This window comes from Amblyomma americanum, chromosome 9 (genome assembly GCF_052857255.1).
Source record: "Amblyomma americanum isolate KBUSLIRL-KWMA chromosome 9, ASM5285725v1, whole genome shotgun sequence".
In the NCBI taxonomy this organism is placed as follows: Eukaryota; Metazoa; Arthropoda; class Arachnida; order Ixodida; family Ixodidae; genus Amblyomma; species Amblyomma americanum.
The window spans coordinates 135,453,578-135,470,346 of record NC_135505.1 but is presented as its reverse complement, the minus strand read 5'-3'; positions in this window follow the sequence as shown (position 1 = coordinate 135,470,346).

Genomic DNA, 16,769 nt, shown 5'->3' with positions numbered 1-16,769 from the left:
TGTGGAATCTAAGCGATATATTGTGTTTAGAACAGGATACTTTCAAACCCAACTGAAATAAATTAGAGGGCTTATCGACCACCCTCTGTCGGCTCATATAGGTACTTCTGCGTGCAAAACTGCGCTTATTCTGTGGACAACATGTGTGAAGAACGACGGGATGAAATAGACTTCTGCAAGGCGCCTGTGTGCTGTGCGATGTCAGTGCACGTTAAAGATCCCCAGGTGGTCGAAATTATTCCGGAGCCCTCCACTACGGCACCTCTCTCTTCCTTTCTCCTTTCACTCCCTCCTTTATCCCTTCCCTTACGGCGCGGTTCAGGTGTCCAACGATATATGAGACAGATACTGCGCCATTTCCTTTCCCCCCCAAAAAACCAATTAAAAGCCTTGCAGATTACGTAGGTTGTTCTAACGACCGCGGTCCCGCCCTTACAAAAATTTCTTTAGACAGTCTATAGACTGTCCATATATTTCAGTTTATAAAGTCTATAGACTATCTATAGACAAACTCTAAAGAACAATCTATAGGCAATACAAATCCTATAGACAGTCTATAGACAATCAATAGATTTATGGCCATACACATTTAGTAGACTTTCGTTTATAGACAGTCCATAGACTATGAATAGACAAAAATAAATATCGATAGGAAGGCAATACAATATATAAGAAGTCTATAGACTGTATATAGGCCATTTTGTAAGGTTGTACAGCGGTTTGATTGTTTTTTTTTGTTTCACGGTGTGCTTGCAGGCTGAACGTGCGCGCATATTAGGGTCACCTGTTTCACAGCAAGCGGAAGCAAAAGCGCGCTCATTCCGAGAATTCACACCGGCGAAAAAGCAGGACGCAGCGAGGTCGAACGGCGGTAGATCATTTCCGTACACCCGCTCCGCAGAAATGAACAGGAGAGCGCGAGAGTTGGTACGAATGCGAAGGTAACAACACGCATGCGAGTTCAAAGAAAACAATCTCATACAATCGGATTCTCATTTGGATAGACTACATCGATCACTGTAAAATGTTGAACGCGGGATAGAAACCGAGTCGTATGCAGGGAGCCAATTGATGTTAGCAGCCTGTGATTTCTACTTCCATTTCGCTTTCCTTTCTGAAAAGCGGCGGTGGCAATGCGAGTTTTAGTGGGACACTAGATACACTCTAAACACTAAAATGCTAATATGAGATTAAATAGGTTCAAACCCGACCGCGGCGGCTGCGTTTTTATGGAGGAAAAACGCTAACGCGCCCGTGTGCTGTGCGATGTCAGTGCACGTTAAAGATCCCCAGGTGGTCGAAATTATTCCGGAGCCCTCCACTACGGCACCTATACCTCTCTCCTTTCAGTCCCTCCCTTATTCCTTCTCTTGCGGCGCGGTTCAGGTGTCCAACGATATATGAGACAGATACTGCGCCATTTCATTTCCCCAAAAAACAATTATTATTTTATTATTACGAGAGGAAAAAATAAAAATTAGTTTTGGGGAAAGGAAATGGCGCAGTATCTGTCTCACGTATCGGCGTACACCTGAACCACGCCGTAAGGGAAGGGATAGAGGAGGGAGTGAGAGAAGTAAGGAAGAAAGAGGTTCCGTATAGTGGAGAGCTCCGGAGTGATGTGAGTGAACGTTAAAGATCACTAGGTGGTCGAAGTAATTCCGGAGCCCTCCACTATACGGCACCTCTTTCTTCCTTTCTTCTCTCACTCCCTCCTCTATCCCTTCCCTTGCGGCGCGGTTCAGGTGTCCAACGATGTATAAGACAGATACTGCGCCATTTCATTTCCCTCAAAACCAATTATTATTATTATTATTATTATTAATATTAATATTATTATTATTATGCAACGGGCTGGCGGTCAGCCGAAGGGCTAAGTAGACAATGCTGATCCCTCCCTTTTCTTTCCGCATTTTCCACCCCTGCAGCATTTTTTACACCGTCCAGCTTCCTGATGCACGCAGCGGCGCCGTTGGAATCGTTCGACCATGCCGCGTCGCGCTTGGTCTGCGCCGCCCACGTGACGAGGCGCGCTCCCCACGTAATCGCTGACGTCATCAGTTCACTTATAAGCTACTTCCGGACAATCAACACTGCCGGAAATGAAAGCGAGTGCCACAGGCATGTGCAGGGAAATTCCGCAGCCGCGAAAAACAAGGCAAGAAGAATACACAAAACAAAACGAGCAGCAGTCGAGTAGAGAACTGTATATACACACGTAGAGACCCGAAGGAATTCGTACCATGACGGTTCGACAGTACTGGTCAAGCGAACACCCGTTTTGACTCGCTTGTTTTCGTACAGGCATTATAGTTGAACCTCGTCATAACGAAATTGAAGTGCCCTTGGGATTACTTCATAGCCGTAGCTTCGTTACAGTCCGTGTTGAGAGAGGGAAGCTTCATTCCTTCGTTATATCCATTATTTCGTTATAACGAGGTTCGAACGTGTGCGTATGTACGCGCACACACACACACACACGCACACACACACACACACACACACACACACACACACACACACACACACACACACACACACACACACACACACACACACACACACACACACATACACACACACACACACACACACATAAACGCGCGCGCGCGCGCGGTCAAACCTCGTTATAACGAAATAATTGATATTACGAAGCAGCGAAACTTCGCCTTGGAAGCTCTGTCAACACGGACTACAACGAAGCTACGGCTAATACGAAGTAATCCCAAGGCAAGAAATCACAAGACCATCCCAAGTGGGCCCCATAGCTTCCTTTTCTTCTCCTAAGAGAGAACAGTGATGTATTTTCGTCTCTGCTCGTCGAGTCGTGTAAAAACCGCGCGCATTCACTGGCGTGGAACGCGCGCGCTGCCGGCATCTTGGCGCGTTTTTTTTTTTTTTTTTTTGGCGCGCTTCCTCGTCTTTTTCCTTCATGTTTGCGCGGCAAAAGTGAAAAGGCGGTTATTTTGTGCGGTATAGAGCACGCGAGGCTGCAGCGGTCGTCAAAGAAAAAAGCGCGTAAACACAGGCTGTGCTGCGATGTATGCTTAGACTTTATGGCTGGTGTGTATATCTTCATTGCGAGTAAAAAGGTTATGTTAAGGTGGTTCTTAGAGCGAACTAAATTAGTATTTCCTATAAACCTACTACAAGATTTTATTTTTTGCAAGCTAGTACAGTTGAACCTCGTTATAACGAAGTTGAAGGGGCCCGGCGATTACTTCGTTATAGCCGTAGCTTCGTTGTAGCCAGTGTTGACCGGGCTTCCAAGGGGAATCGTCATTCCTTCGTTATATCCAAAAATTCGTTATAAACTGTATCGTTATAACGAGGTTGAACTGTATTATATGAAGAAAGTGGCTTGCAAAGTGAAATAAAATGTGCATTGTACAGAATGGATCATTCCTACTTGACCAAGAGTTCGCTTGAAATCACTATCTATGCAGCAGTGCACAAATACATATGGTTGAAAACAGCAACAACGTGAAGAGCGAACCGGTTAGTTACCGATTTTCGTGAAACAGTTGGTCAGCTCAGCCAGTCATAAAATCGATAAGATCTTTAAATTATATCATGCCAAATCAATCTTACAGGTACGTGTCCCTTTCACACTACCAGGTCCCTTAACCGCAAAAAGGAAGAGTGATTGAGCAATATATTAATTATTACTCCGTAATTACGGAAAAAAGAACTGGCAGTGGCTTAGCTCGGCTATGCCATGATATACGTAGCGAAAGCTAAGACATAGCTTGCTTAGCCTTGGTTAATCTTGATTGCAAGTTCAGGTTACTCTGGTTGTCTGGCAAGTGGTTGTTACGTGGTTCGTCACGCGGTTGGTCACGTGACCAGTCACGTGGTTGGTCACGTGGTGCGGAGAGACCACGGAGAGATCACGGGAATGCGAGCACGGCGAATCCGGAGTTCCCGGGTTCGAACCCGACCGCGGCGGCTGCGTTTTTATGGAGGCAAAACGCTAAGGCGCCCGTGTGCTGTGCGATGTCAGTGCACGTTAAAGATCCCCAGGTGGTCGAAACTATTCCGGAGCCCTCCACTACGGCACCTCTTCTTCCTTTCTTCTTTCACTCCCTCCTTTATCCCTTCCCTTACGGCGCGGTTCAGGTGTCCAACGATATATGAGACAGATACTGCGCCATTTCTTTTCCCCCAAAACCAATTATTATTATTATTAAACTGCGAGCTTGTGACCAGTGTAGCTTTCGCTACAAAAGCCCTCTGGTTTCTTTTTTGCGACTAGCCTCGTGTCCGATCCCGGCCGCGGCGGTCGAATTTCTATGCAGGCGAAATTCTAGAGGCCCGTGTACTGTGCGATTTCAGTGCACGTTAAAGAACCCCGGGTGGTCGAAATTTCCGGAGCCCTTCACTACGGCGTCTCTCATAGCCTGAGTCGCTTTGGGACGTTAAACCCCCGTAAACCAAACCAGCTTTATGCTCAGCATATAATATCCAAAAGTAATCTTTTACTGTGGTTGATAAATAACAAGAAAAAATCGTATTTCTGTGCGATTTGTTTGTTGCACTTAATAACGTTGAGACCTGCACACGTTTTGCCGCATTACTTAGAAATTTTCAGGTGCCCTAGCCCCGCCGCGGTGGCTCAGTGGTTAGGGCGCTCGACTACTGATCCGGAGCTCCCGGGTTCGAACCCGACCGCGGCGGCTGCGTTTTTATGGAGGAAAAACGCTAAGGCGCCCGTGTACTGTGCGATGTCAGTGCACGTTAAAGATCCCCAGGTGGTCGAAATTATTCCGGAGCCCTCCACTACGGCACCTCTCTCTTCCTTTCTTCTTTCACTCCCTCCTTTACCCTTCCCTTACGGCGCGGTTCAGGTGTCCAACTATATATGAGACAGATACTGCACCATTTCCTTTCCCCCAAAAAAAAACAATTATTTCAGGTGCCCTAATCTTGTAATAAGGGAGTAATTACTCAATGAAATTCATTCAAGCGCAACCAAAAGGCTACAAAGGAAAGATATACAGCCTTTTCAGAGACTTCGCAGTTATAAAAAAATTCGTCCTGTTCAGGGGTTCGAACGCGGGACCCTCACTACACCGGAGTAGTAGCTCTACCAACTGAGCTAACCGGGACGGCAAGCTTATGGTAGACCAAGAGAGAATCGATCAATAACTCGAGGTGGGAAGTGTTGGTCAAATGTTTAGGGGAATCTTCCAGGATGGAGTAGATTTCTAATAAGGGAGTAATAATTAGCACCCACCCAAGCGCCGCCACACGAAGTGTGCTGAGAAAGCTATAGCTTTCTTTTATAGCCATATGGCTGTGATTGGGTGGATACCAATGAGCAGTTAATCCCTTATTAGAAATCTACTCCATCTTGGGGGATTCCCCTATGCATTTTGACCAGCCCTAATGTTCTTTTCACATAAAGCCGTTTATTGAAGAGCCTGATAACATATCCGAATAGCGACACCCTACGCTCAACAGGTGGTGGTGGTAGTGGTTTTATTAAAAATAATAGTAAAAAGGAAGGAAAAGATTTTTGCTAGCCCCGGCATCTGCCATCGATACTGAACAGCACCTGAGCTGGGGCAGCGGAAATAAAGGACAGCAGGCAGAATGGAGAAATGAAATGAAAGAGGTGAGGGGACAGAAAGAGAGGACAGGGGGAGAAGTAATATGTTCAACAGCCAGCCGGAAAAACAGCACACATTCTATTTCCCTCCCCGGTACACCCCTCTGTAACACGACTCTCACACGAACAGGAGAAAAGATTGGCTTGTGGGAGCACCCAATGTCACGCGCGCATTATATGACCCAGCTTGTTATAGGAAAACGCTCGCTGTCCCGACACGGGGAAACACATTAGTGGCACAGTGATACCAAGGCCTTTGGCGGTGACAAATGACCCCCGCGTTTTTTTTATTCTTTTTGTATTCACGTCGGAGCGCAACAACAAAAGTGACATTTTCCCAGTGTTTAGTTATAGCCAGACAAAGAATTTTACAATGGCGCGTGAGTAGGCGAATTTTGAAGAGTAGATTATCGTCGTTTTATGTCTTAACGAAAAATTGAAACATTGAGGTGTTTATCGATGTGGATGTTACTCTTCGCTAGCCTTTCGTGCTAAAAAAGAAAGTGGTAGGTTCTCAACGGGGTAAACCGAGTTGACGCGCGAAATGCTGCGTTTAGCCTGTTAGGCTGATGGTATTGCTTAGTTTACTTTCATAGCTGTTGTACACCTTTCTCTTGGGGGATATTGGTAACATCAGATGTATCTTACCGGTACTCACGTGACTACGGGGCAGAAACGAACCAAACGCTGAACGAAATGTGTTCAGCTCAAGTTAAGGACACCGCAGCGAGCCATGGAAAGAAAACTGATAGGTGTAACGTTAAGAGACCGGAGGCGGGCAGAGTGGGTGAGGGAACAAACGCGGGTTAACGACATCCTAGTCGAAATCAAGAGGAAGAAATGGGCTTGGGCAGGGCATGTAATGCGAAGGCAAGATAACCGCTGGTCCTTAAGGGTACCGGAGTGGATTCCAAGAGAAGGCAAGCGTAGCAGACGGCGGCAGAAGGTTAGGTTAGCGGATGAGATTAAGAAGTTTGCAGGCAAAGGGTGGATGCAGCTGGCAAAAGACAGGGTTAATTGGAGAGACATGGGAAAGGCCTTTGCCCAGCAGTGGGTGTAGTCAGGCTGATGATGATGATAATGACTTTCACATAAGGGGTGATCAGTTGCGGCGACAGCATAGCCCTCTCGGGCAGTGGAGATAGCAGTGTGCTCTCGTGCAGTGGCCAGCGATGCCGATTTGTTCGCGCCGCCGTGGGCTCAAAACATAGTCCCGGCGATATTTACTTCATATCTCCAGGTTGGCCAAGGTCAACGTCAAGGTCAAACTTAACACAAGATTCTTTCACGGAACCGTGATAAGTAAGGTCCCCCTAAAGGTGAAGCTTCAAACAAGATTTTTGTTTGGAAACTTGTTAAGTAGTCCTTTCGCTGTAAAATGGTTTGCGTTTATTTCTGAGATAATATCGGAACAGTACGTTACAATCACGATATGATTTTTCAGGCTTATCTGTTCCTCACTTATTTATAACTCGAGTTTTTCGGCAAAAGGTTTATGAATACAACAGCCTAATATACGATACACTTCCGAAAACAGTCAATGCTTGCTAGCACCAGAAGCACGCAGAAACTCGACTTGCGTGTTCGGATTAAGAGTGCAGCCGACTGCACCCTTCGTCTGTACTGTAGTATCTGTAACACCGTAGCAAGATAGCGCATGTTTCATAAGGTTCCTTTTCATGTTGATCATAATGGAACGGACAATTTCCCTAGGAGCCTTTGTGCATATGGCGTCATCAGATGGTGCGTTCCGGTGGTGGTTTATTCCTGCTTTCGAGGAATGAAGGCCCTTTTTTTTTCTTTTTTCCTCCCTTTGGAAGGGGCGAGTTTCCTCTCGAGGCTCCTTTGTTCGGCAACTCGTCTTTCCCCCGTAGAAGTAGCGTCAAGAGAAGACACGTTGGAATGCCCGAACTCTTCGCGAACACGCGTGACCCAGTGAACTTACGAGCTGATCCGAATCCTTGTTTATGGCACGCTAGGGAGGAAAAAGTCGAGCCTTCTCCTACCGAATATTTCGTGTTTTCGTTGACGTTACTCTCCTGTTCTCTGGTACCCGTTTAGGCTTCTTCTCAAGGTCGTGTAGTTCTTTGTGCCTCCTTTTCACCAGCATTAACACTTCCACCACGTGAATAGAAACAACGAGAAAAGGTATGAAAGTAAATGCGAGTGACAAACTAAACACAACTTTATTATAAACTGGCTTGATATCCTGTATGGGACACCAGGAATGCGCCTAAACCAACGAAAACCATTGGCAATGTAACAGAGCGAAGTGGTAGTCGTTCTCCTTTCGCGCCGACTTTTTTACGTATATATGTGTATTAAGGTGGTGTTGGTATTCTACCTTAAAGCCGATTCCCCCTTGCAACACCTGTGAATAATAAAATGCAAAAACGACTTAAAACGAAACAAAATCTACTCAAAAATAAGAACAAAATCAGACAAATATCGGGACAACGAAATCTAAACAATGAAAAGAACCACACCATGAATAATATTTTGATTATAGTGAACTTGGCCAAAAGTTATATAGTTTTGTTTACAAGCAGAAAAATGTTGGGACTATGGGAAATGCAACGACCAGCCGGGTCACTATAGAAATGAGAATGCGGATCGGACGGGCACTTAAGAATGTCGTAATTCGCCTCAGCAACGCCGGAATTTGTACCGACAGCGAGATTTCGGCATACGGTTCTTTTCTCTGGTTGCGTGAAAGATTCAGTGCATTGCGAAAAGTCGTTGTTCAGACTTAAACTCACCCCACGCTTCCGCAAAGCCCCCAATATCTACCCTTTGTCTTCGCCAGCGAAAGCGGCACAGAATGCTTAACCGAACGGCGCAAGTAAGTAGCTCAGGGAAAAAAAAATTAAAAAGAGAGGGTTACGTGAGCAGTTTGCCCTAAAAGCATCGCGCAAGGAAACGGTACACCAAACACCTGCGAAATAAACATGCCGTGCAATAAACATCCAAATGCAAACGCATTTATAACAGCTCCGCTGGGCTCTCTACTCATGTTGCTCTATTACCGCTTCAGCGAACTGAGCGCCACTTGTGTGCAAATTAGGAACTCCGCGCTGTTTGTAATTGGGCGCGAAGCTAGGGAGCGAGAAATTCACCGTGACGTCAGTGCTATTTACTGAGTGTTTAAAAAACGAATGATGTTAATAGAGAGCTTTAGTTTCACGTACGTAGAGCTCTTACGGGTGACCAGTGCGCATGCGCAGAACGCAAAGGGCCTGCGCGAGTCTCACGTACGTACGTGAGATTCGGATTTTTACGTTGCGCTCTTTGCGTTGCTTGCGTACGTAGCGTTGACAAACATGGCGGCGCCCTGCCCGCCGCTTCACAGCCATAACAGCTTCGTCGCTAATCCCTCGAGGCGATATCGTGTTCTAAACTGTTGTAGTCGCCATCAGTTTGCCCATTCTTACCTTCGCGTAAAGTTTCAAGCGACAAATAGCTTTTGTTTTTCAGACAGAAGGGCGATTTCCCAGCTGTTAAACCTGACGAAGCAGCGCTCCGACGCAGTTCGACTGGCTTGGCTTTGACTCGTCTTGTCTTAGAGTGGCTACAGCAGTGTCTTCATCTGTCGGTAGATGGCGCTAGGAAGAACGCGTGGCGTCTGTCGCGTACGTGCAACTAAAAGGGTTTGAAACGACATGCGCGTATGCTACGTAGACTTCTCACGTTTGCGTACGTGAACTCTGTACGTACGTGAAACTAAAAGTCTCTAATGGCTGAACGCGTCACATGCGCGTAGGAAAGTGTTACTACGTCGCTTGTTGCGTCAATTCCTTTGCGGCAGCCCGGGCCTGTTCACTGCTGCCGTCTGCACGCGAGAAAAACCAAATGGCGGCGTTTCCGCACAGCGTCGTCTGCTAACACTCGCTTTTATAAAAGGAGTGCACTAGAAGACAGCTTACTCCTTATTTACTCCCACATACATATATTTGTGCTAATAGTTTACAGTCTGATGCAGAAGAAAGCATTGTTTGGACGCTATAGAGCTTTACTGCTATGGGCAATTCTCCAGCAAATCGCTGTTTTTACAGCATTCTTGTGAACAAAAGTGGAGTTTCGGCATATCTTGAACGGTTTACCTACATAAGATATATTCCAAAGCCTGCATATAAGCGTGTGGAATGATTCTGAGATTAAGGCGTAAAAAAAAGACTAACTCAGAACTATACGGCAACGTGGAGGGGCAGCAGAATATACAAGACAGAGCCAGGTACAGAGAGAATTCAGGAGAATCCCCGCCTATATTTTGGCTATTTTGTGCACTTTCCGCCCTTTAGAGGGGTTAGTAGGGTCGCTGTTACTGTGACGCTTACTGTTGTGTTTTGAGTATTTGAATAACGCGGAATTTGTAATTAAAGAAGTTAAGAAGCTTTTTTACGAAGCCAAACTGTTTTCGAGGGTGAAACGAAATGGTTTGAAGTTGGTGAAGTGGAAGAGGAGAATAGTCGTTCACTAGGAATATTTCAAGTTTTTATTCCAGCCACAGAACGACATCTCTTGTCTTTACGAAATAGAAGTTTTTTTTTTATTAGAAGATGCTATTTGGAATCACTTTCAGTGCAGCTCATGACTTTGTGTGGTTGCTTGCGCTTTTTTTCTGTTCCATTAGTGCTGTACGAAAGCTCGCTCAATAATCAGTAACGAACAATGGCAGTGACTCTTGGACTGTTTGCATCGCTCGCCAATTCATTCATTTATTCACTAGTACGAAAAATGACCGGTTAACGGGCTAAGTTAAATAAGAATAAAGTTAACATAGTTTCTGTGCACAGCTGGTGTACGTATTTCAAATTCAATATATCTACTTATTTTCTCGGTAAAAACACCTACTTCCCATAAACCTTATTACGGCGAAAGCCCTTATAGGCTCATGACTCGCCAGCGCCGATGTTCGCACAAAGTGTCACACTATAGCTGTCAATCAAACGTGTGGTTCAGGTGTCCACCGAGATTTCGAGATCTGTGAGCTACTGCGTGCGAACCCGACCGCGGCGGCTGCGTTTTTATGGAGGAAAAACGCTAAGGCGCCCGTGTGCTGCATGTGCGATGTCAGTGCACGTTAAAGATCGCCAGGTGGTCGAAATTATTCCCGAGCCCTCCACTACGGCACCTATTTCTTCCTTTCTTCTGTCACTCCCTCCCTTACACCTTCCCATACGGCGCGGTTCAGGTGTCCAACGATATATAGACAGATACTGCGCCATTTCCTTCCCCAAAAACCAATTCTTATTATTATTAGCTTCTGCGTTTCCTCCTCCAAAAACCTTTCCTTTCCTAAAAAACATATGCTTCCGAATTCCTCCACGCAAGCAGACAAGTGTCCTCACAGTTAAATAGTAATTAGTAAGTTAGTAATTGTAACTCTATGCGGGAGGTGCGGGGTTCGATCCCCCGTGCCGCCGGGTACCCACCGGTGATACAATGGGTACAAGCTTTCCCCTGGTCTGGTGCTCGGCTTATCTGGGGTGAAATGCTTGGGAAATGGGTCTTTGATCCCACCTTGTGAAATGGAAAGTACCCTGTGCCATGGCGCTCTTAGGCCAAACCTGCCCTTTCGCCATAAAAATTCATCTTCATCATCAGTAACTTGCAACTAGTAACTATTGATTAGTTCATTAGGGATCAGTTATCAGTTAGTAGGGATCAGTTAGTAATACTACTGGCTGCATTACTACGTCGTAACAGGGAGTATTAGTAGTAAGCACTTTATTAAAATTATAATCAAAAGGAAGGAAAAGATTTTTGCTAGTCCCGGCATCTGCCATCGATATTGAAGCACCTGAGCTGGGGCAGCGGAAATAAAGGATACCAGGCAGAATGGAGAAATGAAATGAAAGTGGCGCCCGTGTGCTGTGCGATGTCAGGGCACGTTGAAGATCCCCAGGTGGTCGAAATTTTTCCGGAGCCCTCCACTACGGCACCTCTTTCTTCCTTTCTTCTTCCACTCCCTCCTTTATCCTGTCCCATTTCGCGCGGTTCTGCCGTCCGCCCATTTGTGAGACAGGCACTGCGCCATTTCCTTTTCCCCAAAACCAATTTTCATTTTAAATTAAAGAGGTGAGGGGAGAGGAAGAGAGAATAGCCGGGAGAGGTAAAAAAATGAAAATGAAAACTGGATTTTAGGGAACGGAAATGGCGCAGTATGTCTCATATGTCGTTGGACACCTGAATCGCGCCGTAAGGGAAGGGCTAAAGAAGGAAGTGAAAGAAGAAAGGAAGAAAGAGGTGCAGTATAATGGAGGGCTCCAGAATAATCTCCACCACCTGGGGATCTTTAACGTGCACTGACGCTGCACAGCACACGGGCGCCTTTGCGTTTCGCCTACATCGAAACGCAGCCGCCGCGGTCGGGTTCGAACCCGGGAACTCCGGATCAGTAACTGAGCGCGCTAACCACTGAGCCAGTAATATACCCGAACGCGGCGTCTGTGTTTTAATGGTGGCGAAACTCAAAGGCGCCCGTGTGCTGTGCAGTGTCAGTGCACGTTAAAGATCCCCAGGTGGAGAAAATTATTCCGGAGCCCTCCACTACGGCACATCTTTTTTCCTTTCTTTTATCAGTAATAATAATAATAATTGGTTTTAGGGGGAAAGGAAATGGCGCAGTATCTGTCTCATATATCGTTGGACACCTGAACCGCGCCGTAAGGGAAGGGATAAAGGAGGGAGTGAAAGAAGAAAGGAAGAGAGAGGTGCCGTAGTGGAGGGCTCCGGAATAATTTCGACCACCTGGGGATCTTTAACGTGCACTGACATCGCACAGCACACGGGCGCCTTGGCGTTTTTCCTCCATAAAAACGCAGCCGCCGCGGTCGGGTTCGAACCCGGGACGGCTGCGTTTTTATGGAGGAAAAACGCCAAGGCGCCCGTGTGCTGTGCGATGTCAGTGCACGTTAAAGATCCCCAGGTGGTCGAAATTATTCCGGAGCCCTCCACTACGGCACCTCTCTCTTCCTTTCTTTTATCAGTCGTTCCTTTATTCCTACCCTTACGGCGCGGTTCAGGTGTCCGCCGAGATATGACAGATACTGCGCCATTTCCTTTCCCCTATTATTTTTATTATTAATTGGTTTTGGGGAAAGGCCATTTCCTTTCCCCAATTATTTTTATTATTTATTGGTTTTGGGGGAAAGGAAATGGCGCAGTATCTGTCTTATATATCGTTGGACACCTGAACCATGCCGTAAGGGAAGGGATAAAGGAGGGAGTGAAAGAAGAAAGGAAGAAGAGGTGCCGTAGTGGAGGGCTCCGGAATAATTTCGACCACCTGATTATTATTATTATTTAACGTGCACTGGCAGCGCACAGCACACGGCCGCCTTAGCGTTTTTCCTCCATAAAAACGCAGCCGCCGCGGTCGGGTTCGAACCCGGGAACTCCGGATCAGTAGTCAATTCAAGAATAAGTATATACAGGTTACGCGCGTGATTAGTTCACGATGAAGCAATAGAAACACGCGAACAACACTGTTGACTACAGCTCAGTATACAATAATGCACTGTGCATGCGCAAGGCTCCAGCAGACAAAGCACCTGCGCTACTGCGCATGCATGTGAAGTCACTGAGTGGCGTCACCATCTTCCGAGAGGAGCGCTCCCCAGGCAGCCTTGCGCCTTTCTTCCTTCGTAATCTCCCATTCAGTCCCGTCCGCTAATCACTGTTGAAGCTTCGTGTCTTTAGCGTGTAATATGGGAGTAGTGCAAATATTTTGCTAAGCTGATTATGCAAACGGTGGAATGTGACGCGGTGATTACGTGAAAGCAAGTGTGAACGCTTTGACAATGCAAGGGAACTGCGAGAGCTTTTTTCTAAGCTAGTACATTCACGAATGTACGGTATTACGGCAAAATGTTGAGAGAATTCTCCGATGCCTTATTCGAAAAGCAGTTGTATGTGTACGAATTTGCGTAGGTCGGCACGCTTCAATTTCTTTCGCACCCATACTTGCAAACAAAATCTGCGGATGATTTGGTTGATCAGTACTTATATCTTCAAAGCTTTGCATACGTCAGTTTAATACGCTTCACATCCCTTCGCGTGAAAGTTGTTTGTTGGGGAAAGGAAATAGCGCATTATCTGTCTCACATCTCGGCGGACACCTGAACCGCGCCGCAAGGGAAGGGATAAAGGAGGGGCTGAGAGAAGAAAGGAAGAAAGAGGTGCCGTAGTGGAGGGCTCCGGAATAATTTCGAGCCCCTGGGGATCTTTAACGTGTGCTGACATCGCACTGCACCCTGGCGCCTTCGCGTTTCGCCTCCATCGAAACGCGGTCACCGCGGTCGGGTTCGAACCCGAATACTCCGGCTCAGCAGCCGAACGTCCTCACCACTGAGCCACCGCGGTGGGTACACAAATGCTGCCGCAGTTGGATAGTGGTGCTCTTTAGCGATATAAACTTAATGGCATTGAACGCAGGGACAGATGACAGTTGCGGAGGATCACAGTGCACCTGGCCCTTCAGCTCCCAGCTGCCAACCGCATACTCCAAGTGAGCGGCAAAGGGCCCTACCGGTCCTGCTTTGTGCGGGTGTGCAGGACTAAGCCTTTTGACATCTATTGTAAACGTGGAGCAAAGTAAACACAGCGCCTCTACCTGGCTCTTATTAAACGGGCAGGTGTGATTAAAGCGGTTATATCTATTTGTGACTATTTTGTTCGTTGCAGCAGACTGAGCGTCGCGCCTCTGGCATATTATTAATTAACATTATTATATCAATGCACTCACTCAGTCACTCACTCACGCACGCGCACGCACGCACACGCACACACACCTTTTTACCCCGGTTCACGCTTCGGTAGCTTTTGTACTCAACTATTAATGCACTATTCTCAATAAAAGGGTGGTGGCAGCCGCAGCATATTGTTTTTTTTAGAGAATTGTGATCAGGTGATGATACTTCTTGAAATCAGTTTGGCATACGCTTTCATTGTCGCCTCAAACTTGTCATCATACGTAGTGCATACAACTAAAACTGAATTGCCACAAACTTCTCGACGGGGATCTGCGGCAGATAATAATAATAATAATAATAATAATCATAATAATAATAATAATAATAATAATAATAAAAATAATTGGTTTTTGGGGAAAGGAAATGGCGCAGTATCTGTCTCATATATCGTTGGACACCTGAACCGCGCCGTAAGGAAAGGGATAAAGGAGGGAGTGAAAGAAGAAAGGAAGAATAGGTGCCGTAGTGGAGGGCTCCGGAATAATTTCGACCACCTGGGGATCGTTAACGTGCACTGACATCGCACAGCACACGGGCGCATTAGCGTTTTTCCTCCATAAAATAATAATAATAATAATAATTGGTTTTTGGTGGAAAGGAAATGGCGCAGTATCTGTCTCATATATCGTTGGACACCTGAACCGCGCCGTAAGGGAAGGAATAAAGGAGAGAGTGAAAGAAGAAAGGAAGAAAGAGGTGCCGTAGTGGAGGGCTCCGGAATAATTTCGACCACCTGGGGATCTTTAACGTGCACTGACATCGCACAGCACACGGGCGCCTTAGCGTTTTTCCTCCATAAAAACGCAGCCGCCGCGGTCGGGTTCGAACCCGGGAACTCCGGATCAGTAGTCGAGCGCCCTAACCACTGAGCCACCCTCCATAAAAACGCGGCAGATGAAATTTACATATTTAACACCGTGGAAAGGCAGTGTATCTCAAATGCAGGCATCTGTGTGCTAGATCGATTCGCGTTCAACAGCAGGAAAGCTGCCATGTTTTTGACGCATGTGCGGTAAATTTGGAGCCTTCATCACGCTACAGTTCAGTTGACCAAATTATTCGCACTTTTCAGTACATAATTTTTCAGCCTTGTTATCGTTTTTTTTTAGTTGACGGCTAGGTTCTTCGTTATAACTCCAAGTCTTCTTAATTGAAAGCAACTCATTAACCGTACGGCTGCTGGGAACGAGAAAGTAACAGGTGGTATGAAAGTCCTGTGTCAGCCAATTGAGAGAAGTCCATTTGTGGCCTGCACGCAGGCGAGGGTGCTTATTCATCAACGTGATAAAGGACCTGCTATAAACCCTTCAGTCCTTCAGCGCTTACCGCGTCTTCCGGCTCTCAACTCCTCGTGGCGTAATTAACGAAGCGCTCTTTACTGTTGCTATTACTACATGTACTGTTAATACTAACTACTTCTATTAATAGCACTATTCACCATTACTACTAGTACCACTCAGGTGATGATCGAAATTTCGCCTTGTCAGAAAGCGCAATCTAAACGAAGCATTGCAGTCACTGAAATTCAAAGACGATGACATTGATGTTTCAAAGCCCGTACAGGTTCCCCGTTGAGGGGCTACTGGTACTGCTCACTGATGTGTAATTACTGACTACCTACTTTGACTTCTGGCGTTAGCTACTGCTACCACAATTACTACTCCTCGACTACTACTACTACTACTACTACTACTACTAGTAGTAGTAGTAGTAGTAGTAGTGTAGTAGTAGTAGTAGTGCATGTTCCACTTCAAGAGTTTGCGGGCCTCTGGTTTGTTGCAGCGTGGCGCAGAACGGCTCGAAGTTCATCCCTAAGATGCGAATTGCTGGAGGGTACGGCAAACTTTTTTTGCATCCTATCAAGATGAAAAAGTTTTTTGTTAATCCTTCAGAACTGTAAAATCATCTACTAGAACCCCGCTACACATTCCGGACTCCACTCGACCAGAGAGGACGGTATACTTTATCATAGCATTGCTGCCCGAGCTTATAAGGTGGAACACAAAGCTTATGCCTTACTGTAGGTATGCATACGGTATACGTTAAAATTGAGGCGCCCTAGGAATTTCTTTAATGCGTTTTCAAGTTCGCTGCAAAACTAGAAACGCATTTGGTTCTTGATTGTGAGCTAATAGTTTTTTTTTATTTTCATATGCTTGCGCCATTACGTGGAATATAGTTGAGAAACCAGCAGCACGAATACATTCGCCTGGAAAAAATAGGGTTTTGCGTTTGTCGCTGTCAATTTTCAAGCTGTGTTTTATGCTACATAAAAAAGACTCGATAAGTGTGTAGTACGCCGTATGTGAAAACACACACGCTTCTGTAGGGCGCTTACCTTTCCGACGAGGCAAGTCCAGCTAGGTGCTGCAACAATCCACGGACTGACGGCTTCGGGTAAGCTT